Source organism: Octopus sinensis, linkage group LG14 (assembly GCF_006345805.1).
Source record: "Octopus sinensis linkage group LG14, ASM634580v1, whole genome shotgun sequence".
NCBI classification, from domain to species: domain Eukaryota; kingdom Metazoa; phylum Mollusca; class Cephalopoda; order Octopoda; family Octopodidae; genus Octopus; species Octopus sinensis.
Window position 1 is genome coordinate 63264692 of NC_043010.1, and position 27247 is coordinate 63291938.

At 39.4% G+C, this 27247-nt stretch overlaps 1 long non-coding RNA gene across 1 annotated transcript; it reads left to right on the forward strand.

The window, feature by feature from the left end:
- Window positions 1–14608: 14608 nt before the first annotated feature.
- Window positions 14609–27017, forward strand: LOC115218911. Its single transcript, XR_003882282.2, has 2 exons — window positions 14609–15043; window positions 25718–27017. It is a non-coding gene; the product is annotated as an uncharacterized LOC115218911 (long non-coding RNA).
- The last annotated feature ends 230 nt before the right edge of the window (window positions 27018–27247 follow it).

The following is a 27247-nucleotide window of genomic DNA, read 5'->3' on the forward strand; positions in this document are numbered from 1 at the left end:
AAAATTTCATTTACTTGGCACTGGTCAAGCAACTGCTACTGTAAAACAATTTTCCAAGGTGCTGTGCAATGGTATTGAACCAGAAATGGCCTGGTTGTGTAAAGATCCTGTTAACTACACAACCATACCAGTATCTTAGACATTTTATAAAATTCTTACAATGGTGGTTCTACCTTTTCTCTTATCTCGCTCTCTCTTTCTCTCTCACTTACTCATCTTCTCTCTCCCTCTCTCTTTCCATTCTTTCTCCCTCCCTTTCTTTCCCCTCTTTCGACCCTCTCTCTCCCCTTCTTACTACACTTTCTAATTTCTCCTCCTCTCCCTTGCTCGTCTTCCAAACTTTTACCATTCTTTTCCCTTATCATCTTCCTCCATTTTTAATTTTCTCATACCCTTCTCCCCTATTTCTATCTTCCTTTCCGTCTATCTGTTTATCTATCTAGTTGTCTATCTGACCATCTATTTATATATCAAACCTTCTCTATCTATCTATCTATCTATCTATCTGTCTGTCTGTCTGTCTGTCTGTCTGTCTGTCTGTCTGTCTGTCTGTCTATCTACCTACCTACCTACATGTATTGTCTGTGTGTCTGTCTATCTATCTATCTACCTACCAACCTACCTACCAACCTACCAACCTACCAACCTACCTACCTACCAACCTACCTACCTACCTACCTATCTACCTACCAACCTACCTACCAACCTACCAACCTACCTACCTACCTATCTACCTACCTACCAACCTACCTACCTACCAATCTACCAACCTACCTACCTACCTACCTACCTACCTACCTACCTACCTACCTACCTACCTACCTACCTACCTACCTACCTACCTATCTACCTACCTACCTACCTACCTACCTATCTACCTATCTATCTATCTATCTATCATCTCTCTCTTTCTCCATCTATCTATCTATCTATCTATCTATCTCTCTCTTTCTCTCTCTCTTAATCTATCTATCTATCTATCTATCTCTATCTCTATCTACCTATCAATACACCTGTGTAGTTTTTCTATCTAACCATCTATCGCAAGCTAGGTAGTTAACTATCCCTCTCTCTCTCTCTCTCTATTTATCAATCTCTCTATCTCTCTCTATCTCTCTACATATACACCACACATACATATACACACTATGTGTTTATCTAATTTTTCTTTATCCTATTTCTACATATCTTCCTATCTTCTCTCCTTATCTTTCCCTTTTCCCCCCTATCTCCCTCCCTCCCTCTCATTCCCTTTCTTTTTTTTTCCACATCTTTCTCCCATTTTCTTCCCTTCCCCCACCCTACCTCCCATCTTTCTACCCCCTCCCCCACCTCACCTTCAGGTAATATCTACAATTAATTACAGCAGGCTCGTCAATCCTCACCATACATCATACGCCTTTGATGTAATTTCTCTGCCAGTAACACGTTAATGGACTTAAAATTCAACCTCATAAATCATAAAAGCAACCCAACACGATAATTAAAAACAGAATCAACGAAGAATAAAAAAAAATAAACGCAGGAAAAAAATATGAGTAAAAATTATTAATGAGGTTTAGCGAAAATATATTTTTTTAAAGCCTTTAAATCAAATAAAATAAAAAATAATTTTGTGTATTTGCTTTAAAGAACGAATGTTTTCCTCAAAATGTTTGTGGTTTCGTTAATGGGATTGTGTTTGAGGTAAAGATTTTTTTCTTTTCTTTTTATAATTATTATTCCGTTAAGGTTTTGGGATATGTTTTCTGTACACAAAAAGATATCGTTAAAACGACCTGCAGCCTCTCTCTCTCTCTCTCTCTCTCTCTCTCTCTCTCTCTCTCTCTCTCTCTCTCTCTCTCTCTCTATCTTCTATCTATCTATCTATCTATCTATCTATATATATATATATATATATTATATATATATGTATTTCTTTATTGACCACAGGGGGCTGTACACTTAAACACAAGAGAAAACCACCTTTAACAGGTAATTTTTACACGCTAGAGGAAGCAGTTAAAACTACCAGAACCTCATATAAGAGGAATTTTCGAAGGAAATGCAAAATAAAAATTTTTACCTTGTTATTTTTTTACAGTTATACCTAGGTTTCACATTTCTTTAGCAAATAAAATAATTTGCTAGGCAAATCCTCATCAGTAACCTTGATTTTGAAACACTATTTTGAAAAATTATAATATATAATGATGAGACGTGTTATTTGTCTCTAAATTATATGTTAGTTGTTTTATATATATATATATATATATATATATAATTGTTAAAGAGGACAACAAACATTAAGGGAAGGCAAATATCTCAAGTCATATGCATTATTATTATTGGAAAAAATTCAAAGTCTTACAGCTGTTTCTTGGATGTCCCAGAGTATGAGATATTCCATCATCAGAGACAAATAGGGAAAATTAGGAGGGTATATACCTTTCTAATTTTCCTCATTTGTCTACCTTTCTAATTTTCCCTATTTGTCTCTGATGATGGAATATCTGATACTCTGGGACATCCAAGAAACAGCTGTAAGACTTTGAATTTCTTCCAATAATAATAATGCGTATGACTTGAGATGTTTGCCTTGCCTTAACGTTTGTTGTCCTCTTTAACAATTATATATCCGATATATTGGAAATCTGCAAAGGCTCCATTACTACTGCCTTGGCCATAACATTGGAGCCCTAGTAATCCATTAAAGCACTTACCTAGCATACCTAATCGTTTAGACCATTGTGAACTAAACCCCGTCATAATTTCTCTCTCTCTCTCTCTCTCTATATATATATATATATATATATATATATATATATATGTATGTGTGTGTGTGTGTGTGTGTGTACCGTTGGCGATTTTTTTCCTCCGTCTTCCCTTCTTTGGATCTTTCCTTTTCCTATGTTTCCAACGAAGAGCTCTGCTCGAAACAAACCCTCCTTCTTTCCTGAGCGTCCAATAATACTATACTTGTTCCACGTCCTCGCGTTGTGTTTTTTTGTGCTTTCTTGTTTGGATTAACTATATATATACACACATACACTGTATATACTGTATATATGTGTGTATGTGTGCGTGCGTGTGTGTTATATATGTGTGTGTATGTGTGTGTATGTATGTATATATGTATATATATATATATATATATATATATATTATATATATATATATATATATATATACATACATACATACATATATATATATATACATATATAATAATATAAATATTAGGGAATAAATCCAAATTTACAGGGAAAAAATCAGATTTAGGATTAAATCCAATTTTATAGTAAAATATTATAAAAATTATTAGAGACAAAACCACTATTTTGCAAAACAAACAAGGAAAGACTTAATCAATACATAAAATTTTAATAAATAGTCAAAAAAACCGCCACTACAATTGTTTCTTGTCTTGATCGACAATCTTCAGGTGGACTTCCAATAAGTCAGTTTCATAATTTGAAACTGACTTATTGGAAGTCCACCTGAAGATTGTCGATCAAGACAAGAAACAATTGTAGTGGCGGTTTTTTTGACTATTTATTAAAATTTTATGTATTGATTAAGTCTTTCCTTGTTTGTTTTGCAAAATAGTGGTTTTGTCTCTAATAATATTTTATATACATATATATATATATATATATCCAAACATGAAAACACAAAGAGAAAACACAACAACGCGAGGACGTAGAACAAGTATAGTATTATTGGACGCTCAGGAAAGGAGGAAAGAAGGAGGGCGTAACGTTTCGAGCGGAGCTCTTTGTCGAAAACATAGGAAAAGGAAAGATCCAAAGAAGGGAAGACGGATCAAAAAAAATCGCCAACAGTACACACGCGGTAAAACTCAGTAGAATCTAGGCACATCAACTCATAGGATGCCAGAAATGGCTAGGTACAATAGCATAGGGTTCACAGCGAGGGAAAAACAACTTTGACGGTATTAGCTGTTGGTAGGATACAGTAGATATGTAAGTACCAAATTCAGTTTAACCCGAATATCTGATTCAGGGAAGGCGTGGCTGTGTGGTTAAGAAGCTTGCTTTGCAAATATGGTTTCAGGTTCAATCCCACAGCTTGGCACAACCATGGACTGATTGATGACTTGTAAAAGGCGGCGAGCTGGCAGAACCGTTAGCATGCTGGGCGAAATGCGTAGCCGTATTTCGTCTGCCGTTATGTTCTGAGTCCAAATTCCGCCGAGGTCGACTTTGCCTTTCATCTTTTCAGGGTCGATAAATTAAGTACCAGTTACGCACTGGGGTCGATATCATCGACTTAATCTGTCTGTCTGTCCTTGTTTGTCCTCTCTATGTTTAGCCCCTTGTGGGTAATAAAGAAGCAGATGACTTGTAAATGAATCTGGTAGACAGAAATTGGGTGGGGGTTCATTATAAATACATTCTTTTATTCTTTTACTTGTTTCAGTCATTTGACTGTGGCCATGCTGGAGCACCACCTTTAGTTGAGCAAATCGACCCCAGGACTTATTGTTTGTAAGCCCAGTACTTATTCTATCGATGTATTTTGCCAAACTGCTAAGTGACAGGGACGTAAACACACCAACTTTGGTTGTCAAATATTGTTGGTTGGGACAAACACAGACACAAACATACACACACACACACACACACACACATATACAACAGGCTTCTTTCAGTTTCTGTCTACCAAATCTACTCACAAGACTTTGGTCAGCCCAAGGCTATAGTAGAAGACACTTGCCCAAAGTGCCATGCAGTGGGACTGAACCCAGAACCATTTGGTTGGTAATTGACCTACTTACCACACACCCACATGTTCGCTATATATGTGTATATATATGTGTGTATGTGTGTGTATGTGTGTATGGTGGAGGCACAATGGCCGAGTGTTTAGGGCAGCAGGATCACGATTTCGATTCCCAGACCAGGCGTTGTGAGTTTTTATTGAGCAAAAATACTCAAAGCTCCACAAGGCTCCGGCAGGGTGGGGTGGCGAACCCTGTTATACTCTTTCACCACAACTTTCTCTCACTCTTTCTTCCTGTTTCTGTTGTACCTGTATTTCAAAGGGCCAGCCTTGTCACACTCTGTGTTACACTGAATCTCCCTGAGAACTAGGTTAAGGGTACACATGTCTGTGGAGTACTCAGCCACTTGTCTGTTAATTTCATGAGTAGGCTGTTCTGTTGATCGGATCAAGTGGAACCCTCGTCGTCGTAACCAAAGGAGTTCCACAATGTGTGTGTGTGTGTGTACTGCTTTGTCTTTCCTTCCCCACCATTTGACAACCAGTGTTGGTTTGTTTACACTCAATAACTTTGCCGTTTTGCAAAAGAGACTAATAAAATAAATACCTGAATTTAAACAAGATAAGGACAGTGGTCAGTTTGTCCATCTAAACCCTTCAACACGGTGATGGTGGTGGTGGTGGCGGCGGTGGTGGTGGTGGTGGTGGTGGCGGTGGTAGTGGCGGTGGTAGTGGCGGTGGTGGCAGTGATGGTGATGTGGTGGCATTGGTGGTGGTGGTGGCGGTGGGGATGGTGTTGGTAGTGGTAGTGGTTGTGGTGCCAATGGTGGTAGCAGTAGTGACGGCGGCGGCAGTGGTGGTGGTGTAGACAAGCAGAAGTAGGAGTAGTAGTAACAGTAGGGATGCTAGTGCTAATGGAGGTGTTGTAGCATGTCGGATGGCAGAGGCAGAGACAGTAAATCAATGAGTATCAGATGGGCGTGGTCCATCTGACCCTTTTCACCCACCCCCTACCCCATCCTTCATTTCCATAGTTACCAACCAACTATGATGCCAGTTTGCTGTTCAAGCACAACACCAACCACTAAGCCATCATTCAACCCTACCACCCCACGCTACTCCCCACCCCGGTCCATATTCTGCAGGGGCGGGGAGGCAGGAAGGGGTCACAGTGGATGATTAGTGCAGACTTTTGGATTTGTTACATGGCTCAGAATCCCCCTCAATATCATCATCACTGTCATCATTATTGTCATCATCCACATCATCATCATCATCATCCACATCATCATCATCGTCGTCGTCGTCATCATCGTCATCACCATCACCACCACCACCACCACCATCATCATCATCATCATCATCATCACCACCACCACCACCATCATCATCATCATCATCATCCACATCATCATCATCATCACATCATCATCATCCACATCATCATCATCGTTGTCGTCGTCATCATCATCATCATCATTATCATCATCATCTACATCATCATCAACCACATCATCATCAACCACATCATCATCATCATCATCATCACCATCATCATCATCATCATCATCATCATCACTATCATCATCATCATCATCATCATCATCATAATCATCATCATCATCATCATCATCATTGTTGTCATTATCCTCATCATCATCATCATTATCATTGTCATCATTGACATCATCATCAGTATCATAGTCTATGTCATCATCATCATCAGCAGCAGCAGAATCAGTATCATCATCATCATCATTACCGTTATCATCATGATCAACACCATTACAGCCACTACCGTCACTACCGCCACATTACCATTACCATCATCATCACTATCACCACCACCGTCACCATCACTACCATCATGAAAATTACCAACATCCCTAATCATCATCACTGCAACCATCATTATCACCATCATCATCATAATAATTACCACCATCCCTACCACCACCTCCACTCCCATCATCATCAACACTACATACTAAGCTTTCAGATATCAGTTGCAGACAGTGTGATATCAATTGTGAACAATGTGATATCAGTTGTGGACAGTGTGATATTTGTTGTGGATAGTGTAATATCAGTTGGGAGCAGTGTGTTATCAATTGTGAACAATGTGATATCAGTTGTGGACAGTGTGATATTTGTTGTGGATGGTGTAATATCAGTTGGGAGCAGTGTGATATCAATTGTGAACAATGTGATATCAGTTGTGGACAGTATGATATCAGTTGTGGACAGTGTGATATTTGTTGTGGATGGTGTAATATCAGTTGGGAGCAGTGTGATATCAATTGTGAACAATGTGATATCAGTTGTGGACAGTATGATATCAGTTGTGGACAGTATGATATTTATTGTGGATGGTGTAATATCAGTTGGGAGCAGTGTGACATCAATTGTGAACAATGTGATATCAGTTGTGGACAGTATCATATCAGTTGTGGACAGTATGATATTTGTTGTGGATGGTGTAATATCAGTTGGGAGCAGTGTGATATCAATTGCGAACAATGTGATATCAGTTGTGGACAGTATGATATCAGTTGTGGACAATATGATATTTGTTGTGGATAGTATGATATCAGTTGGAGGCAGTGTGATGTCAGTTGTGGACAGTATGATATCAGTTGTGGACAGTATGATATTTGTTGTGGATGGTGTAATATCAGTTGGGAGCAGTGTGATATCAATTGTGAACAATGTGATATCAGTTGTGGACAGTATGATATCAGTTGTGGACAGTATGATATTTGTTGTGGATAGTGTGATATCAGTTGGAGGCAGTGTGATGTCAGTTGTGGACAGTGAGATATCAGTTGTAGACATATATCTAGCAACAGGTTTGGCCCTGTATCATTTAAACCAGCCAAAATCCAGTTCAAATTTTCTACATGTTTTACAGTCAAACTGGCCACATCCAACCTCTCACACCTGACCTACACTAACATTCTAAAACTAAACAATCACTTAACTGAAACCGCAAAGTTACAAGATAGTGTGTGATTGGTTCAAAACAATTTAAATAAAAAGAGCATCAAGTTCTATATTTAAGAGATGAGGAATTATGTACATTGTTTACATTTGACGGATATTTGTCTTCATCTTGTTTGTTGTTAACACAACATTTCGGCTGATATATCCTCCAGCCTTCATCAGGTGTCTTGGTGAAATTTAGAATCTGGGTTCTCATTCCTAAGGTATTTTTCAATGTTATTGTCGATGTTGTTGTTGTTATTGTTGTTATTATTATTCATGTCACTGCCTGGAATCGAACTCGGAATCTTGGGGTTAGTAGCCCACACTCTTAACCACTATGCCTTTGCCCACAGGCATATGGTGTAGTGGTTAAGAGCACTGGCTACTAACCCTAAGATTCTGAGTTCGATTCCAGACAGTGACATGAATAATAATGATGATAATAATAATAATAATAATAATAATAATAATAATAATAATAATAATAATAATAACAACAACAACAATAACATTGAAAAATACCTTAGGAATGAGAACCCAGGTTTGGAATTTCCCCAAGACACCTGATGAAGGTTCGAGGGTATATCAGCCGAAACGTTGTGTTTAACAACAAACAAGATAAGGACAAATATCCGTCAAATGTAAATAATGTAAAAAATGTAAAAAAGAGCATTACATTGGATCGAATAATATGAATACTAAAGGTTTAAGATATTTAACTATGACAACATAATAATGTTGTTGATGTTGTTATTAATGGTGAACTCCAGTCAAATAAGAGCAAGAAGCATTTCAGATGTGTTTATACCATTCAATCTTCATTCAAATGTTAATTTAAAAAAAAAAAAGACATGGTGGAGTTCGATGTGAGTGAAATATGCCTGAAATGTTGGCTGCTATTTCTTGTAAGCTGTACAACCACGTAGGTGCTACCACATTACTGTGTTCATGTTTATCATGTAACGTTATGTGATATGAAGGTGGTGAAGGGGCCTAGCCTGGTGGTTAGGGAGTTGCATTCATGATTGCTAGATCACAGGTTCGATTCTTGGACGGTGCAGTACAATGTGCTCTTGAGCAAGGCATTTCATTTCACATTGCTCCAGTCCTCTCGGCTGTAAATGGAGAACCCTGCAACGGACAAACCTTTTGATCAGAAGGAATGTTGGCCTGCCCACTTAGGCAGCAGGGTGCCATCATTCGAAAGCTAAAATGATGCAAAGTGCACTGTGATCAGCGATGTATAACAGCATCTGATAGTCTGTTCAATCATATGATATGGTGGAATTAAGTTGGTGAGTTGTCAGAATTGTTAGCAAGCCAGGTAAAATGGTTTGCAGCATTTCGTCTGTGTTTGTGTCCTGAGTTCAAAATCCACCGAGGTCAGCTTTGCTTTTCGTCCTTCCAGGGTCGATAAAATAGGTACAAATTGAGGTAACGTAATCAATTTAACCCCCCGCCACTCAAAACTTGCTGGCCTTGTGCCAAAATTTGAAACCAATGTTTTTTTTGTAAGATAAAGTTAAAAGAAATTGTTTAATCTATGAATTTACAGGTACACTTGTGTGTGTATGTGTGTGTTACATATATTTGGCTGTGTATATGTGTATGAGTATGTGTGTGTGTGTGTGTGTGTGTGTGTGTATAAGTGTATCTATACAAATATAACATATGTGCGTATGTATATTATTTTATTTGTGTGCTTGTTTTGCTAAAATTTTGATGTGAAAAATCTGTGCTGAAACAGATGTTGTTCTATCTTGGGAAGGTCATTTTTGCCAATAAGAAATACGTGCACAAGTTCTATCTCACTCATCATCATCATCATCATTATCATTAATATCATTATTATTATTATTATTATTATTATTATTATTATTATTATTATTATTATTATTATTATCATTATCATTATTATTAGGACAGTGAGCTGGCAGAATCGTTAGCACGTCGGGCGAAATGCTCAGCAGTATTTCATTCATCTTTACGTTCTGAGTTCAAATTCCGCCGAGGTCAACTTTGCCGTTCATCTTTTCGGGGGTCGATTATATAAGTACCAGTTACGAACAGGGGTCGATATAATCGACTTAATCCCTTCTCCCAAATTTGAGGCCCTGTGCTTTCAGTAGAAAGGATTATCATTATTATTATTATTATTATTATCATTATTATTATTATTATTATTATTATTATTGAGTGAGAGAACAGTGCATGCCATCAAAGTGACACGGGTAAAATATATGAAGCCCAGTAAATCCATCATGACTACCCGTCTGATAAGGGTAGACCATGCACATGCATCACAACCATATGTGTGTGACATGATGATCTCATATCAAGATAAACAGCACATGACCTTGCAGGTGGGGGCCAGTTAGAATTTTCTTCTGGTCGAGTAACCCATCCCACTCAAAAGGTCCCTGAATAAGGGTTGTTTAAGGATGTTGAACGAAACACCCATGTTTCCAAAGGTGAGTTATTCAAACCTCATAGAATTCCTCTCAACATATGGCTATGATGCTACCCCCACTACTTCTGCTCGTGATCAGAGATGCACATATCGTCAGCCACTAAGGGACATGCTCAACTGGTTATGGTCAAACAACTGACAAGCAAATCTGTGGTATTGAGCAGAATATTTGCTGTAGCCCATCTTTTATACCAAAACAAAACAATGTACGTGATAAACCTTCCAATCAGTTAAGATCAGAAGCCATGAGAGCCACTGCCTGGTACTGCATCTGGGCATTTATTATTATTATTATTATTACTATTATTGACAGGATGGTGAGCTAGCAGAAAAGTTAGCACATTGGACAAAATACTTGGTTCTGAGTTCAAATTTCTGCCAAGATTAACTTTACCTTTCATCTTTTTAGGGGTCAATAAATTAAGTACCATTTGCATACTGGGTCGATCTAATTGATTGGCCCCCTCTCCTGAAATTTATTGAGGTGGCGAGCTGTCAGAATTGTTGGCACACTGGACAAAATACTTGAAGGCATTCCATCCATTTTTATGTTCTGAGTCCAAATACCCCCAAGGTTGACTTTGCCTTCCATCCTTGCAGGGTCAATAAAATAAATACCAGTTGAACACTGGGGTAGATGTAATCGACTTAATCCCTCCCCAGGGAATGGCAGTGGTCATTTTGGGGTTCTTTCACTTGTGCTTAAGACCATGACACTCTCATATTCCTGATCCTGTGACCCGTATTGGCACTGGGTATCTTGTCCTAGCTTGTCTCTGAATCATGTTAGTAGGATGGAGAGGTAGTGTGAAGTGTGGAGCAAGCCTTTGTGGACCTAGAATATGAGGTTGTGCGATCACCTCTCACGCTACTATCCAATGCCTAGTGGGGCTGGGGGATGCTGTGGTGGGCATGGGATCTGTGGATGCAAACCCAGGTGAAGCTGGCTGCCGGTGCAATAACCCCATGCATGAGCACTTCTGGCATTTGCATGGACAATGGTCAGTGATTGCCTTCCTTGGTCAAGTGTAGACAACCATCACTGTCGTTGTCATCATCGTCATCACCACCACCACCACCACCACCACCATCAACATCATCATCATCACCACCACCACCATTATAGGAAACTTGGAGTCACTTCCATTATTTGTGATTATGACCATTAAACTATACCTACATACATACATACATACATACGTACGTACGTACATACATACATACATACATATACCCACTATTTTAAATTTGGCAGTGACAGTTAGACTATGCTCTGCTGCTGATGTTCTCATAATAATAGAGTCTGTCAAAGTCCAGGCCACTCGTTACTGCTGTTTGCTTTTAATTAATTTGAATTAAAATCTTGGGGTTACCGCCCTTCCCTTTCTAGATCAGAATTAACCATTCTGATAATTTAAAAATACAAAAAAAAAAGCGACATTAAATATGTTAACGCCCACTCTTCTAATAGCTTTTTTCCCGCAGCAGGGGCCTGTGAGCAGTTTACCTTGGTCATTTGGCTTTAGGAAGGGCATCTGGCCGTAAAAGCCATGTCAAAACAGAAATGGGAGCTTGGTGCAGCACGCTCGCTTGTCAGATCCTGTCAAGCCGTCCAACCCATGCTAGCATAGAAAATGGACTTTAAATGATGATGATGATCATCATCATGATTATCATGATCATTCTATTCATCAAATTTCGAGTATATATCCAAGGTCTCACACAGCACAACATAAAAAATGACGTTTCTAACGGCATGTTTCAACACTAGCCATATGCTGTCTCCTCATCTTTTTACTGAAAACATGATATAAATATAGGAATTATATGTACAATTATTGTAGTTTCTTTCAGCACAAACATTCACATTAAGCAGCCATCCAAATCTAGTCTACTTTACTATTTTTTTTAAACTGAACAAAATGACATGTCAAACTGCATGCTAACCTGTTGTCGACCAATGACATCACCTCCTTGGAAAAGCCTCTTTACGTGGTCATTCGATCTATTGACGATCGCAACAATATTTCCTTAAATATCACCCTTCTGTCTTAAAACATGAAAGGCACAATGGACAATGTAGTTCTAAATAAATAGAAAGAGTTGTTGGTCACGGTTGGGATGCCTTTGATAACAGGTTTGCTCAATCATGGCTGACCTCGGGCTAAACAATGACTAGACTGGGTTTTTATAACCTATTTCGAAAATTGATTTAACATTTCTCAACAATATATGCAGAAAGCATTTGTCGATACGTTCAACCAATATATATTTATAAGTAATCTTAAGACATTCATTATATAATATGAAGTTAGAGCGGAACTGGCCCCAGATTAATACAGCTTTAGGCCAACCCCTTATCCCAGCAATAGAATAAGAAACCTTATGATACCCATTTATCCCTTTCATTATAACAACCAGAAAATGTAGTCGTAAATTTGCAGTCAGGTCAACTGTACAATGTACGCTCGAAAGATTAGTAAACTAGCGAATAAGAAATCTATAGTTTTATGACCTTGTTATGTCACTAAGAAAATCTGTTACTGGGACAAATTTGAAATATTTTACGCCAGATCAGATGACAGGACATAACACCATACGATTCTTTCGACTGCATCCCTGTATAGTCATGTCCTCCATCCTTCTTTGCTCTGGAAATAACATCGGTTGTTTTCTTTATTAAGTTTACGTGTTTATAATAAGACGATGCGATTTTGAGTTATTCGCGACGCCCCGATTTTAGCGCCTCGGGTGACCGTCTGATTTACGAAGTGCATAGCGCCGGTCCTGGTTATGAGTTCATTCAAATTTTTCGGTGAAATATTCTGTTACTAATAATATAACTCACTGCGGACGCAATCCCGTTAAACTAAAGCAATCATGGAGCTTCAGAGTTCGATACTTATCATTCCTTTTTCTCTTATATGACAAATCTTAAATAAAGCCCAAGAACGCATCAACAGAATAAAAATATTTAATTAATTCTTGACGAAGGCTGGACAATGAACTAGATTGGGACCTCGGTTTTTTCTTGAAGTCTGAAAGCATCAAATGTTGAAATCTGCAAATGTCGCGACGTAGAATATCGTCGAAGTCTGAATGAAACTGTCCCGTTCTCTGAAGAAGAGTTCATTCTTCGGCATACTGACATTCTGTTTCTTTATTACAAACAAGGGGCTAAACACACAGAGGGGACAAACAAGGACAGACAAACGGATTAAGTCGATTACATCGACCCAGTGCGTAACTGGTACTTAATTTATCGACCCCAAAAGGATGAAAGGCAAAGTCAACCTCGGCGGAATTTGAACTCAGAACGTAACGGTAGACGAAATACCTATTTCTTTATTACCCACAAAGGGCTAAACACAGAGGGGGACAAACAAGGACAGACATAGGTATTAAGTCGATTACATCGACCCAGTGCGTAACTGGTACTTAATTTATCGACCCCAAAAGGATGAAAGGCAAAGTCAACCTCGGCGGAATTTGAACTCAGAACGTAACGGTAGACGAAATACCTATTTCTTTATTACCCACAAAGGGCTAAACACAGAGGGGGACAAACAAGGACAGACATAGGTATTAAGTCGATTACATCGACCCAGTGCGTAACTGGTACTTAATTTATCGACCCCAAAAGGATGAAAGGCAAAGTCGACCTTGGCGGAATTTGAACTCAGAACGTAACGGTAGACGAAATACCTATTTCTTTATTACCCACAAAGGGCTAAACACAGAGGGGGACAAACAAGGACAGACATAGGTATTAAGTCGATTACATCGACCCCAGTGCGTAACTGGTACTTAATTTATCGACCCCGAAAGGATGAAAGGCAAAGTCGACCTCGGCGGAATTTGAACTCACAACGTAACGGTAGACGATTTACCGCTAAGCATTTCGCCCGGTGTGCTAACGATTCTGCCAGCTCGCCGCCTTCGGCATACTGACATTCGTAATGTCTTACAAAACTTTGTTGACCTGATTTTTGTTTAAACTGACCACCACCAGTCTCCTCGAATAAAAAAAAATGTTCGACTTTTACATGGAACAATATTTGAAACCGTATTGACCGATGTACGTGTCCCATTAGGATTGACTGGAACTTTGCTCTTCTCTGTGGTTTTGGGACAGAAATAGTTGGACATCATCTGCTGAGGATGTGAAAAAATGAAGAAAAAAACACACAAAAAAAACAGGATTATCCAAGAGTAAAGACCTCGTTAGAGAGATTTATTCCTAGACAACACTTGTGACCGCCTTACTTTAATATTTATACTATGGAATTCTCGATGTTTATATTATTCTATGAATATTTCAATCTATGAACAGACACACACATACACACGCACACACATAAATACGTACACATACATATTTCCACTCAACTCGTCTGTCATGACAATTATCTCCCTTGGCAAATATTTTTCTTTCGTTTGAAATTTGAAAACAATGATTTAAAAAACAAGAAACCCATATTAAAAGACTTCACAAGAAATACGAATATCAAATTCATGGATAATATTTCCAAATGAGACATTTTGGACTGTTCTGTGATCCAAAACAGAAAATCCGGCCGGAACTTCTTACGTCTTGCCACAGTTAACTCCCCTGACTCGATGATGGCTCTCTTTGCTTTCCATAACTGTTCAGTCTTATTTTCGAGACATTTTGTCACTTGTAGACCAGACAGAGTCGTTGTCGGCGGCCTATCCACCCCCATGTCGGAGTTGTGAGCTAGAGAGAAAGTACAGCCGGGAACAGAAAGTGTCAAAACCAAAGGCCTGCTCTCCACCCTGAGCATTTACAGTCGACTGGGGGGACGGCTTGCTGTAAGTACACAGATACATTCATCCGAAAGGGTAAGTGCCCTGACCATTCGTACACACACACACACATTTCTCGATCGCCTACACACAGACACATCACCTAACTATACCAAGACACACAGAACCACACACAACAACTACAGAAAGGGAATCGCGGGTGTATTGTACAGTCGTGTACATATGGCTATAGAGAGATAAATTCACACAAAATTGGACATATGCCTATGTATATATGTGTGTGTGTGTATATATAATGACATGTATTTATGTATAACTAACATACATATAAGTTAATTAAAATCAATAATAAATTAACATATGTGCGTGTAAGCTTGTGTGTATGTGCGTGTGTGTGTGTGTGTAAGCATTTGTACTTATGTCTATCAAAATGTTTTCATATATATGTGTGTGTGTCTGTATATATATATATATATATATATATATATATATATATTCTGTGTATGTTTGTATTTGCTAGCTTTATATGAAATTAGTTAAAAGTTCATGTGTAAAGTGTGATGAAGCGGTTGGCGCGGGGGTAAAAAAAAAAATAAACAAACAAGTGAGTCTGTAGCTGATAACGAATGCATCCATATATATGGGTGTGTACGCATATATATGCATATATATATATATATATATGTATGTATATATATATATATATATATGTATATATATGAAACTGTCTACATTGTTTGACACCGGTCCGACGACAGGTCCAATTACCACCACTATCATCATTATCATAATTAAATGCTCTTTCTTACTGTCTGCTATATTTAAGTCCCTCCATCCATTCATACGTCCACCCATACATACACCCGCTGCACTTTGTGTCAGTTCAAACACATCCACCCACTGCTCTGCTCTCTCTCGCCATTTACTGAATTCTTTTGAAAGTCCGTTCGTCGTTTTTTTAAAAATACAATGGTGTTTGTCTAAAAACTACAAACATATACATCTACGCATACAGAACGCATTCGTGTAGATATGTATTCACAATTTAATAAACACATACAAATTCAGTTTAAATACATATACATATATATATGTATGAATGAAAGACAGAGCGGAAGGTAGGACACACGCACACACACACATACACACACACGCTCGCACGCACGCGCATACATACTCACGCACGCGCACACGCTCTCACGCACGCGCATACATTCAGAGAGTGGGAGGGAGGGAGAGAGAGAAATGGAATGGCCGTCAGTCCATTAGCGGCGATATATCATCAACCTCCACTTCTACCACCACCACCACCACCACCACCATCATCATCATCATCATCACCGTCACTGGCATGAAGTAGAGGAAGTGGGAGGAACAGTTTGCTCTCCTTCGTGTCCTCTCCCTCCCTCCCCGCCGCCTTAATCGCTATTCTCGTTTATGAAAGTAGCCACCATCACCGCCATCTCTTTGTCTTTTTTCTTCTTCTTTCAGTCCACCACAAATGCTAATGAATTGACATTTCGTTTTCTGCTTGGGGTTTGTGTATGTGTCTACGTATATATTTCTGTGTGTGTGTGTTATGAATAGCTATAGCAATGTGTGTATTCATTTAATACACCTTGACAGTCGGTTTTCATCTACCCATATCCTGCGATCCGGTTTCAATCCTCAGCTTTGAACAATCCAAATCGCATTTTCCCACCTCTTTTGCAAATTCAACGACCATTTCCCTCCACACTCCACATATGTAATGTCTGTATGTGTGTGTAGACACAATGTTGAATGCTTGCAAATAAGTTTTCTCGGTGTGTAGATCAGTGAGTGTAAATATCTCTCACCTTTATGTGGAGGTCGGGGCTGGGGCCTCTGGAGTTCGTTGACGCAGCCCCGTCCCGGTCCTTCCCACCCGACCAATTAAACCTTGGATAAAATCTGAACATGGTTTTGTTTATCGTTTCCTTGTTTCACTCATTAGGCTGGGGCACTACCTCGAAGAATGTTTCGTCGGACAAATCGGTTCCAGTACTTTTTTTTCTCTCTAAAGCCCAGTACTTATTCTGTTAATCCTATTTGCCGAACCGCTAGCAGACGGGGACGTAAACACACCAACACCGGTTGTCATGCTGTGGTGGGGGACAAACACTGACATAAAGACAAACACAAACACACATATATCTGTCAATCTATCAATGAATAAATATATATATATATATATATTAATCAGCCGAAATTGCGAGGATGATCCGGTTCTTGACTGAAGATTAAAGGCTTCGAATGACCCATCCGTGTTTTTTGTATCGTCTATCTGGATGTTTTGTTGTCCCGTTTTGTATCACCTAACTGTCCGGATGTTTTGCGTTCTTGTCCCATTTTGTATATATATATATATAAACACACACACACACACATGACGAGCTTCTTTCAGTTTCCGTCTACCAAATCCACTCACGAGGTTCTGGTCGGCCTAAGGCTATAGTGGAAGATACTTCTACTATACTTGCTCAAGGTGTCACGCAGCGGCACTGAACTCGGAGTACGATTACTTTGCTGGGTTCTGTGCATGTCTTTATGTTAGTTTTCTGGTGGTTGTGGTGGTGTAGTCCCAACCCAACTCTGATAAGAAAACACTTAATCAAAGGCCGTGCCCCTCCAGTCTTTTGACAGTCTCAGTATGTTTATCGCCTTTTTTTATTTTCCCAAGTTGACCCGGCGTAATTTCAGAGATTTGCCTGCTATTTCTCGCAGATAGAGCCACCACGTAGTGACACCCTTGTTGTCCCACCTAGAATTTTTGAAGTTATTCACGTATGTTGCAGTTAAACCCCCAGACGCCTGGCCTTCCAGCCGTAACCATCCCCAACGATTTCTCTTGTATATTTTCTCTTTTTAAGATGTAAGGGTTTTAATACGAAGAAAATTTGGCTACTATTTTGGAAGACCGACCCCCTACATAGGTCTCCCTCGCTGGCTTGATGTTTGTATTTACAGATTAACTTTTAGAGTGTTTGTTTAACTTTTGAAATTGTTGTTTTCTTAATCTTTTCTGCCTTCTTGTATCACTTGCAGTGAATATGTAGTTGTATGATGGATGGCCAGTGGCGGACTGGCTAGGTTGCCAGCTTAGCCGATGATAGCAAGTGGGCCCCTGCGCCATTAGAATCCACATATGAGGCGGGTGGGGGTCCATGTTAGTATCTAAGGGGCCCATCCCCTCAAGTTTGGGAATTTTTTATTCACTCCTGGAAGGATGCATTATTTTAGCCTGGCTATGTTTGTAGACAGTTGAAAAGAATATTTTTAACCAAAAAAAAAAAAAATTAAGCGATAGCATTTGTAGTTGCGGGTGGGACCCTTTTAGTATCTTGGCAACCAATATTTTTAGACCCAGTCCGCCACTGTGGATGCATGTTTCTTTTCATTGCCAACGATTCATTCATCTCTCTCTCACACACACGGCTGTGTAGTTTAGTTTCCGTTCTCTCTGGTAATACACACACACGCACATCATGCGTGTGTGTGTAATGTGCATGCGTCTATTTATGTGTATGCGTGTGTATATGTATATACTTAATGTGTATCTCTTTGTGTCAACTGCATACTCGTGTAAATGCTTGTATGGGTACTACTTGAGAACAGCGGGTCCTGGTGCGCGCACTCGCGTAGTCGCGCTAGCTAGTCATGACTAGTCGATCCTACGACTACCTAGCAAAGTAAATAAAACACAAAAACGCAGAGTAAGGAACGACTAGTCACGACTAGCTAGCGCGGATGCGCGAGTACGCAAGTGCGCGCACCGGGACCACTGTTCTCTAGTAGTACCGCTCTATGTATGTGTGTGTGTGTGTGTGTGTACCAATTAAACAACTATGTCGTCTGTGTGTGTGTGTGGTGCATGTATCGATGATGATGATGGTTTTATTCAGGTGTTCCCCTGCTTTCCCCCCTCTTAAACAGTCTGTAATAAGGAGACATCTATTAACTGTCCCCTTCTTTCACTCTGCTCTGTCCTTCGCCCCTGTCGCTTAACCACTCTCTCACCGCGCCACTGACCAGCCTTTGTCCGTCCTCTTCCAGTCAACTGACCTCTTGTAACTGTCTAAACAAGAACCGGCTAATGCCACGATGGAGCCTCAACCCAGCTACTCGATCTGCTAGAAATAGCAGTCCCAACTCCCTCCAAATTGCCGTCTTCAAAAAGGATACATTGGATGATGGGAGCCTTGGTTCCCTGCATATAGGAAAAAGCAGGGATGATGACGGCTGGAATACTTTTGATCCGAGGTCTGATGGATCGAAGCTGACCGAAGCATCATCACTCATGACACCTACGAGACAGTGAAAGAGCTTCTATGTGGCCACTCAACCTGCTAGAAATAGTAACCAATTCTCTTTCAAGTCATACCCTATCTCCTTAAAGAAATGGAAGTGCACATTGGATAATGTAGTCATAAATATGCAAACTGACTGGATGGTCACTGCTAGAATGTCATTTGACCAGGACAGACCTAAATAATAGCATCCCACCTAAACTTACTCCACAATCGTCTTCAACCGCTTCTTCAATTAGTGAAGGTGGTTAATTGTATGTCTAATGACTGAGAGTACCTACTCGTGGACTCCATCCACTTGAAAAATGACAGTCAAGTCAGAGCCATCTTAATGTAGTAATGGGGAGTTCATTTATTAAATTTGTTTGTTTTTATGTCTGTTTTTCTATCCTGGCATGGGTTAGATGAGTACATAATATTGAGGTATTGTTTTGCAGCTGGATGCCTTTCCTGTCACTGTCATGCACATATTTTTAAGTAAGGGATTTCTTACTCTTTACTCTTTTACTTGTTTCAGTCATTTAACTGCAGCCATGCTGGAGCATCACCCTTAGTCGAGCAAATCGACCCTGGGACTTATTCATTGTAAGCCCAGTACTTATTCTATCGGTCTCTTTTGCCGAACCGCTAAGTGACGGGGACGTAAACACACCAGCATCGGTTGTCAAGCAATGCTAGCGGGACAAACACACACACATACACACATATACATATATATACATATATACGACAGGCTTCTTTCAGTTTCTGTCTACCAAATCCACTCACAAGGCATTGGTCGGCCCGGGGCTATAGCAGAAGACACTTGCCCAAGATGCCACGCAGTGGGACTGAACCCGGAATCATGTGGTTGGTTAGCAAGCTACTTACCACACAGCCACTCCTGCGCCTTAGTTCACATTTCTTTGAAAACATGAAGCTAAAGGACAATTTGTTGATAGAAAATATAAGAAGAAAGGCAGCAAGCTGGCAGAATCATTAGCACACCGGGTGAAATACTGTGCAGTATTTTGTCTGCCTTTATGTTCTGAGTTCAAATTCCATCGAGGTCAACTTTGCCTTTCATCCTTTCAGGGTTGATAAATTAAGTACTAGTTACGCACTGGGGTCGATGTAATCAACTTAATCCGTTTGTCTGTCCTTGTTTGTCCCCTCTATGTTTAGCCCCTTGTGGGTAGTAAAGAAATAAGAAAATATAACAAGACTATCACCACCTGTTGCTTGCAGTTTTTTGGAGAAATGTGAAAGTAAACAAATATGCAGATGCACATGCATTCACACATGCGTCCCTTACTTGAACAGCACATGTGGATCGTGTGAGCTACCAGCAGTCGTCTCAGAACTGAGCTTTGCTGGCCCACTGCAAGTTTTATGTTCTACTGTGTTGTTGCATTTATATTTGATGTCTCGTGAAGTTTCCTCGTGAATTTTGTGGACCATTTTCTGTAAAAAGTTTAGCATTAATATCACTTCACTAGAGATCAGAAATTGTATCCAGTTGTCTGCATTGGAAACAATTCCTGTTGAACAAAAAGACCTGTCTTCTACAATGTGCCACATAAAAAGCACCGGTGATAGTGTCGCATAAAAAGCAATGGGGCTGGTGCCACATAAAAAGCAATGGTACTGGTGCCATGTAAAGAGTGCTGGTGTTGTGTAAAAAGCATTGGTGATGGTTCCATGTAAAAACTCTGGTGCTATGTTCTAAGCACTGCTACTTGTGCCATGCAAAGAGCACTGGTGATGGTACCGTGTAAAAAGCACTCAGTTCACTCTGTAAAGTGGTTGGCACTAGGAAGGGAATCCAGCTGTAGAAACCAAGCCAAGAAAAACTATGGAACCTAGTGTGGCCCCTGGCCTTACCAGCTCCTGTCGAGTCATCCGGTTTGGAAAACAGACGTTAAATGGTGGTGGTAGTGGCAGCAGCAGACATCTTCCATTTGGTCAAAAGTCTGTCTCTTACTGATGCAATAAGAACTGCAGGGAAGTTTCCCATTGATGACAACAAGTTTGGACTGCATGTTTCCCCTTACACTACAGTGGTTTAGCTAATAGCAACAATAACCCTGGGCTGTTATGTGACTGGCCTTTATCAGTGAGTCTCAACCAATTATAGAGTTTTATTGTACCAGGGAGTGAGTCTCTGCCAATCAATGGAGTAACTTTTTTTTCTTAGAAGAAGTAATACAAACTAAAGACATGAGAGTTTGTATCTTTGCCATCAGTTGTAAAGTAAGACAATAGCAGAGTGTTCCATAGTACTTACTGTAGACTTCTTGTATCAGTGTGATGTTGCAGTGTTCATACTTTTCTCAACCTCATTTGCATGGTTTCTATTCTAAGTTGGGACCAAAATGGCGATGAGGGCCATACTGAAACTATAGGATATTATACTGTGGGATTATCTAACAGTCCTGTCTATATATACTTAGGTCACAGTTTAATTGTCTAACAGCCCAGTGTGTATATATATGTGTGTGTGTGTGTGTGTATCAGTTCAGTGTATATATTTGGGCCACAATGTGATTACCTAACAGTCCAGTGTGTGGGGGCTGACATGGATATATTGAAGCTTAGATGTCTGGTAACTGAATTGGTAGACACCCGTAAGACTATCCACCATCGTTCCAACAACAACCTTAGGCACCTTTTCGAATCCTACATGATAAACATTTGCGGACATGCTTTTAAAATCAAAAAACAACACAGCACCCCATGACCTCCAGAAACATTTTTCCGCACTCAGAGTTGCTGAAGCATGAAATAAGCTACCCACATCAGTTGTTAGCTGTCGAGACACAACATCCTTCAAAACTTCCATGCTTCCTGAAATCCACCAACAGTACACCTGTTGGCATATTCTTTTAAACCTGAGCACTGTATACAACAATTTCCTTCATTACATATCATTATATATACATACATATATATACATTAATAGTAATGCTAAGACAACAAAAGAATGAAAGAGACCTCGATATTATGTTTTAATTGCTTCAATAACTGAAGAGGTGCCGATACTGGTTTCTGCCCGACATCTGAAACTCGGAGTTTTATTATGCCAGCCAAAGAATTATCACATATTATATTACAGATATAGCAGGAGTGGCTGTGTGGTAAGTAGCTTGCTTACCAACCACATGGTTCCGGGTTCAGTCCCACTGCGTGGCACCTTGGGCAAGTGTCTTCTACTATAGCCTCGGGCCAACCAAAGCCTTGTGAGTGGATTTGGTAGATGGAAACTGAAAGAAGCCCGTCATATATATGTATATATATATGCGTGTCTGTGTTTGTCCCCCTAGCATTGCTTGACAACCGATGCTGGTGTGTTTATGTCCCCGTTACTTAGCGGTTCGGCAAAAGAGACCGATAGAATAAGTACTGGGCTTACAAAAGAATAAGTCCCGGGGTCGAGTTGCTCGATTAAAGGCGGTGCTCCAGCATGGCCACAGTCAAATGACTGAAACAAGTAAAAGAGTATATATGACCCTATGTGATCACCTGAAAATCTAGTAGGTGTGTGTGTTTGTATGTATAGATATATGTATGTGTGTGTCATGTTGAATGCATTTGGATCCCACTGACCCGTCTCCCTCACACTTCCCTGTCCCTTACCACCCCTGCAACCCACATTTCTTACAAGGTTTGTATCCTCCAGCAACTGTTGTACAGATGTTCAGCAACCTCTCTGCCTCTTCTTCTTTTGTCACTTACTGGTTCCCATAGTAATGGTTGGTGTACAACTTCATCTCTTTTCTCTGCCATAAACTCAAACCTGTATTGTTTGATGGTTTCTTTTAATAATGCCATAGTTCCATGTAATAATACTGTTCAGTAAATGTTGCTTCTGTCTATTTCGGTTTGGTTTCTATGGCCGGATGCCCTTCCTAAAGCCAATCAGTTTAAAGAGTGTGCTGGGTGCACTTATGTAGCACTGACACCTACAAGACAAGACCTCTCACCTGGGAGAGGGGATGGGGCCACGGCCGTAAAGGACATGCCAATATGTATGGATGGTTGCAATTTTGCTTAGCTTGACATGTCTTCTCAAGTACTGCAAATTGCCACAAGTCATGGTCCCTTGTCAAATTGCCATAAGTCCGGGTCCCTTGTCCCAGATATATATATATATATATCATCATCATCATCATCATCATCATCATACGTCCGCTTTCCATGCTAGCATGGGTTGGACGGTTCAACCAGGGTCTTGGAGGCCAAGAGGCTGCACCAGGCTTCAGTCTGATCTGGTAGTGTTTCTACAGCTGGATACCCTCTTAACGCCAACCATTCCGTGAGTGTAGTTGGGTGCTTTTTACGTGCCACTGGCACAGGGGCCAGGCGAGGCTGGCAAACGGCCACGATCAGATGGTGCTTTTTACGTGTCACCGACACAGACACCTGTGAGGCAATATATATATATATATATTTATTATTAAAATTAATCAAAGAACATATTAAGTATATCTGCCTGCTGGAAATAACAGTCAAAACTCTTATTTAAATCGCCAAAGAACACTGATAATAACTACAGATATCAGCCATCCGAATGCAAACGGGCTAAGACAAAATCCCAACGTTCAGTCATGGGTGAGGGGAATATATTAAGGACAGGGATTTTACAGCCAGATGCCCTTCTGGAGTTGAAAGGTTGCTTCCCAGCCGCATGGGTTCATGTTCAGTCCTGCTGGGTGGAACTTTGGGCAAGTGTCTTCTACTAGAACTTTCTTATGTGGTGCTGGCACAAGTGTCTTTTACGTGGCACCAGCACGGCTGCTTTTTATGCAACACCAGCATCCGTTTCCAATATTTTTTGAAAGAGGTGACGATTGGCAACAGAAAGGCCATCTGGCCATAGAAAATCTGTCTCAATTTAATCCGACCCATGCAATCTTGGAAAGAGGGTGAATAAAATAATAATTGATATGGATGTAAGCAAGCGTGTGTGTGTGTATTTACAATTATACTTTTATACAACTGTCTGTATTTGAGATTTGCTCTACCCTTCTTCTTCTTGCTTTTCTTCCTCTTCTTCTTCTTCTTGCTTTGCTTCTTCTTCCACTTCTTCCTTTTCTTCTTCTTCCACTTCTTCCTTTTCTTCTTCTTTTTCTTCTTCTTCCATTTCTTCTTTTCTTCTTGCTTTTTTCTTCTTCCACTTTTTCTTCTTCTTCTTCCACTTCCTTTTCTTCCTCTTCTTCTTCTTCTTCTTCTTCCATTTCTTCCTTTTCTTCTTCTTCTTTTCCTCTTCTTCTTCTTCTCTTCCATTTTTCTCTTTCCTTCCTTTTCTTCTTCTTGCTTTCCTTCTTCTTCCACTTCTTCTTCTTCTTCCTCTTCTTCTTCTTCCACTTTTTCTTCTTCTTCCACTTCCTTTTCTTCTTTTTCCATTTCTTCCTTTTCTTCTTCTTGCTGTCCTTCTTCTTCTTGATTTTCTTCTTCCTCTTCTTCTTCTTGATTTTCTTCTTCCACTTCTTCTTCCATTTCTTCCATTTCTTCTTCTTCCCTTTCTTCTTCTTCCCTTTCTTCTTCTTCTTCTTTTTCTTCCACTTTTCTTCTCTCTTCTTCTTGTCTCTTCTCTCTTCTTTTCTCCACTTCTTCTTTGTCCTCTTCTTCACTTCTTTTTCTTCTTCTTCTTCCACTTTCTTCACTCTTCTTTGTCCTCTTCTTCTTCTTCTTCTTCTTTCTTCCCTTCTTCTTTGTCCTCTTCTTCCACTTCTTCTTCTTCTTCTTGCTTTCCTTCTTCTCCCTTCTTTTTATTCTTCTTCTTCTTCCACTTCTTCTTTGTCCTCTTCTTCCACTTCTTCTTCTTCTTCCACTTCTTCTTCCACTTCTTTTTTGACCTCTTCTTCCACTTCTTTTTCTTCTTCTTCCACTTCTTCTTCTTCTTCTTCCACTTCTTCTTTGTCCTCTTCTTCCACTTCTTTTTCTTCTTCTTCTTCCACTTCTTCCACTTCTTCTTTGTCCTCTTCTTCTTCTTCTTGCTTTCCTTCTTCTTCCACTTCTTTTTCTTCTTCTTCTTCCACTTCTTCTTTGTCCTCTTCTTCCACTTCTTTTTCTTCTTCTTCTTGCTTTCCTTCTTCTTCCACTTCTTTTTATTCTTCTTCTTCTTCCACTTCTTCTTTGTCCTCTTCTTCCACTTCTTCTTCTTCTTCCACTTCTTCTTCCACTTCTTTTTTGACCTCTTCTTCCACTTCTTTTTCTTCTTCTTCCACTTCTTCTTTGTCCTCTTCTTCCACTTCTTTTTCTTCTTCTTCTTCCACTTCTTCTTTGTCCTCTTCTTCTTCTTCCACTTCTTTTTCTTCTTCTTCATTGTCCTCTTCTTCTTCTTGCTTTTCTTCTACTTCTTCTTCCACTTCTTCCTCTTCTCCTCCTCCTCCTTCTTTTCCTGGTTTAATTTTTCCTCCTCTTTCTTTCTTCCTTGCAGATGGCAACAGTGTGATGTCCAACTCGGCGGGAGATATGAAACACCAAAGAAGGCCATGATTCACGGCTGATCATTGAAGGCGAACAACTAACATGGTGGCTATTCAGTGTTGTCTGTGTATTAACACAGAGGGGATGGGGAGCCAGGCGTGCCCTCTGGTGATCACATCCTTCTAGTCCCTTACTGGTTCATGATGACACCTTGGCTTGCGGGGTAAAGTCTTTCTGGCCACAGCGCAACACTTCAGTTGCGCCCAAGTTTTATTTATATCCCAACAGCAACAATAACAACACAAAACAATACAAAAACAACAGTTACAACAACAACAACAACAATAATAATAATTGAATAATAATAATAGCAATAATAATTATGATGGCAGTGGTTGGGGATTTGTTATTTAATTAATATATTCTCCTATTTTCTTACTACCTCTTTGTTTAGGTAACGAGCTAATGAGCTTGATATTGCAGTATTAGCTATTAGCATGTTTAATTGTGAGAAGTGGCTCCGTTTAATTAACAAATAAATTGCTCTATCGTGCTGACATCATCAATATCAGCTGTATTATAGCTATACATACAACTTATATGTATATATATAGATAGATAGATATATATATATAGAGAGAGAGCAAGAGAGTGTAACATACAGATTTTCTATAACGAACCATCCATCCAAATTGTAAAAAGTAATTAATTATGATGCTAACGATATCCATTGATATTGAATATAATTGCAGTAACGTAAACTAAATTGACTAAACTGCAGTGGTGATAACCATTCTATTTACTTTGTAATTAGTCCGTAATGGTCTCTGAAAGCACCATCAATTTTAGTCTCTTTTGAACGGTCACACTAGCTGTGATATCACTATCAGCAAACACCGAAACAGTTATTGTTCCATTTGATAACAATTTTAGATATAGTCTGCCCTGTGTCTCGATGTCCATCCACAGCACTGATTGAAGTGATATCAGCTTCTGTTAAACAATATCTTTGAGACAATAACACCAGGTCCGTCATATAAACCTCTACAAACAATGATACTCCCATGGTAATAATGTTATTTTAACAAACATCAATACTATTACATACAACATCTAACACTGCATCATCATCATCATCATTATTATTATTTAAGGAATTATTATTATTATTTAAGAACTTATTATTATCTAATATTGTAGGCCAGTTAATTGATGATATTGTTATCATTATCATTATTATTTAACTTGTCATTGCGTGAGAACACACGATGACAAACCGATTTTGCCGGGCTCAATAAAAACAAAAAAAACCCAATCAGCCAAGACTTGGCTATTGACAACCCCCTTCCCTCTCCCTTACCTGTTTTTATTATTATTATTATTCACTGTTCTGTTAAAGAATGAACTATTCTTTAATAATCTAGGATAATTGTTAACGAAAGATGATGACAATATTGCATGAGAACACGAACAATATTGTCACAAAATTTCATAAATGTTTGCAATCGGTGACCCTGTCGACATATTTCTAACCGATGTG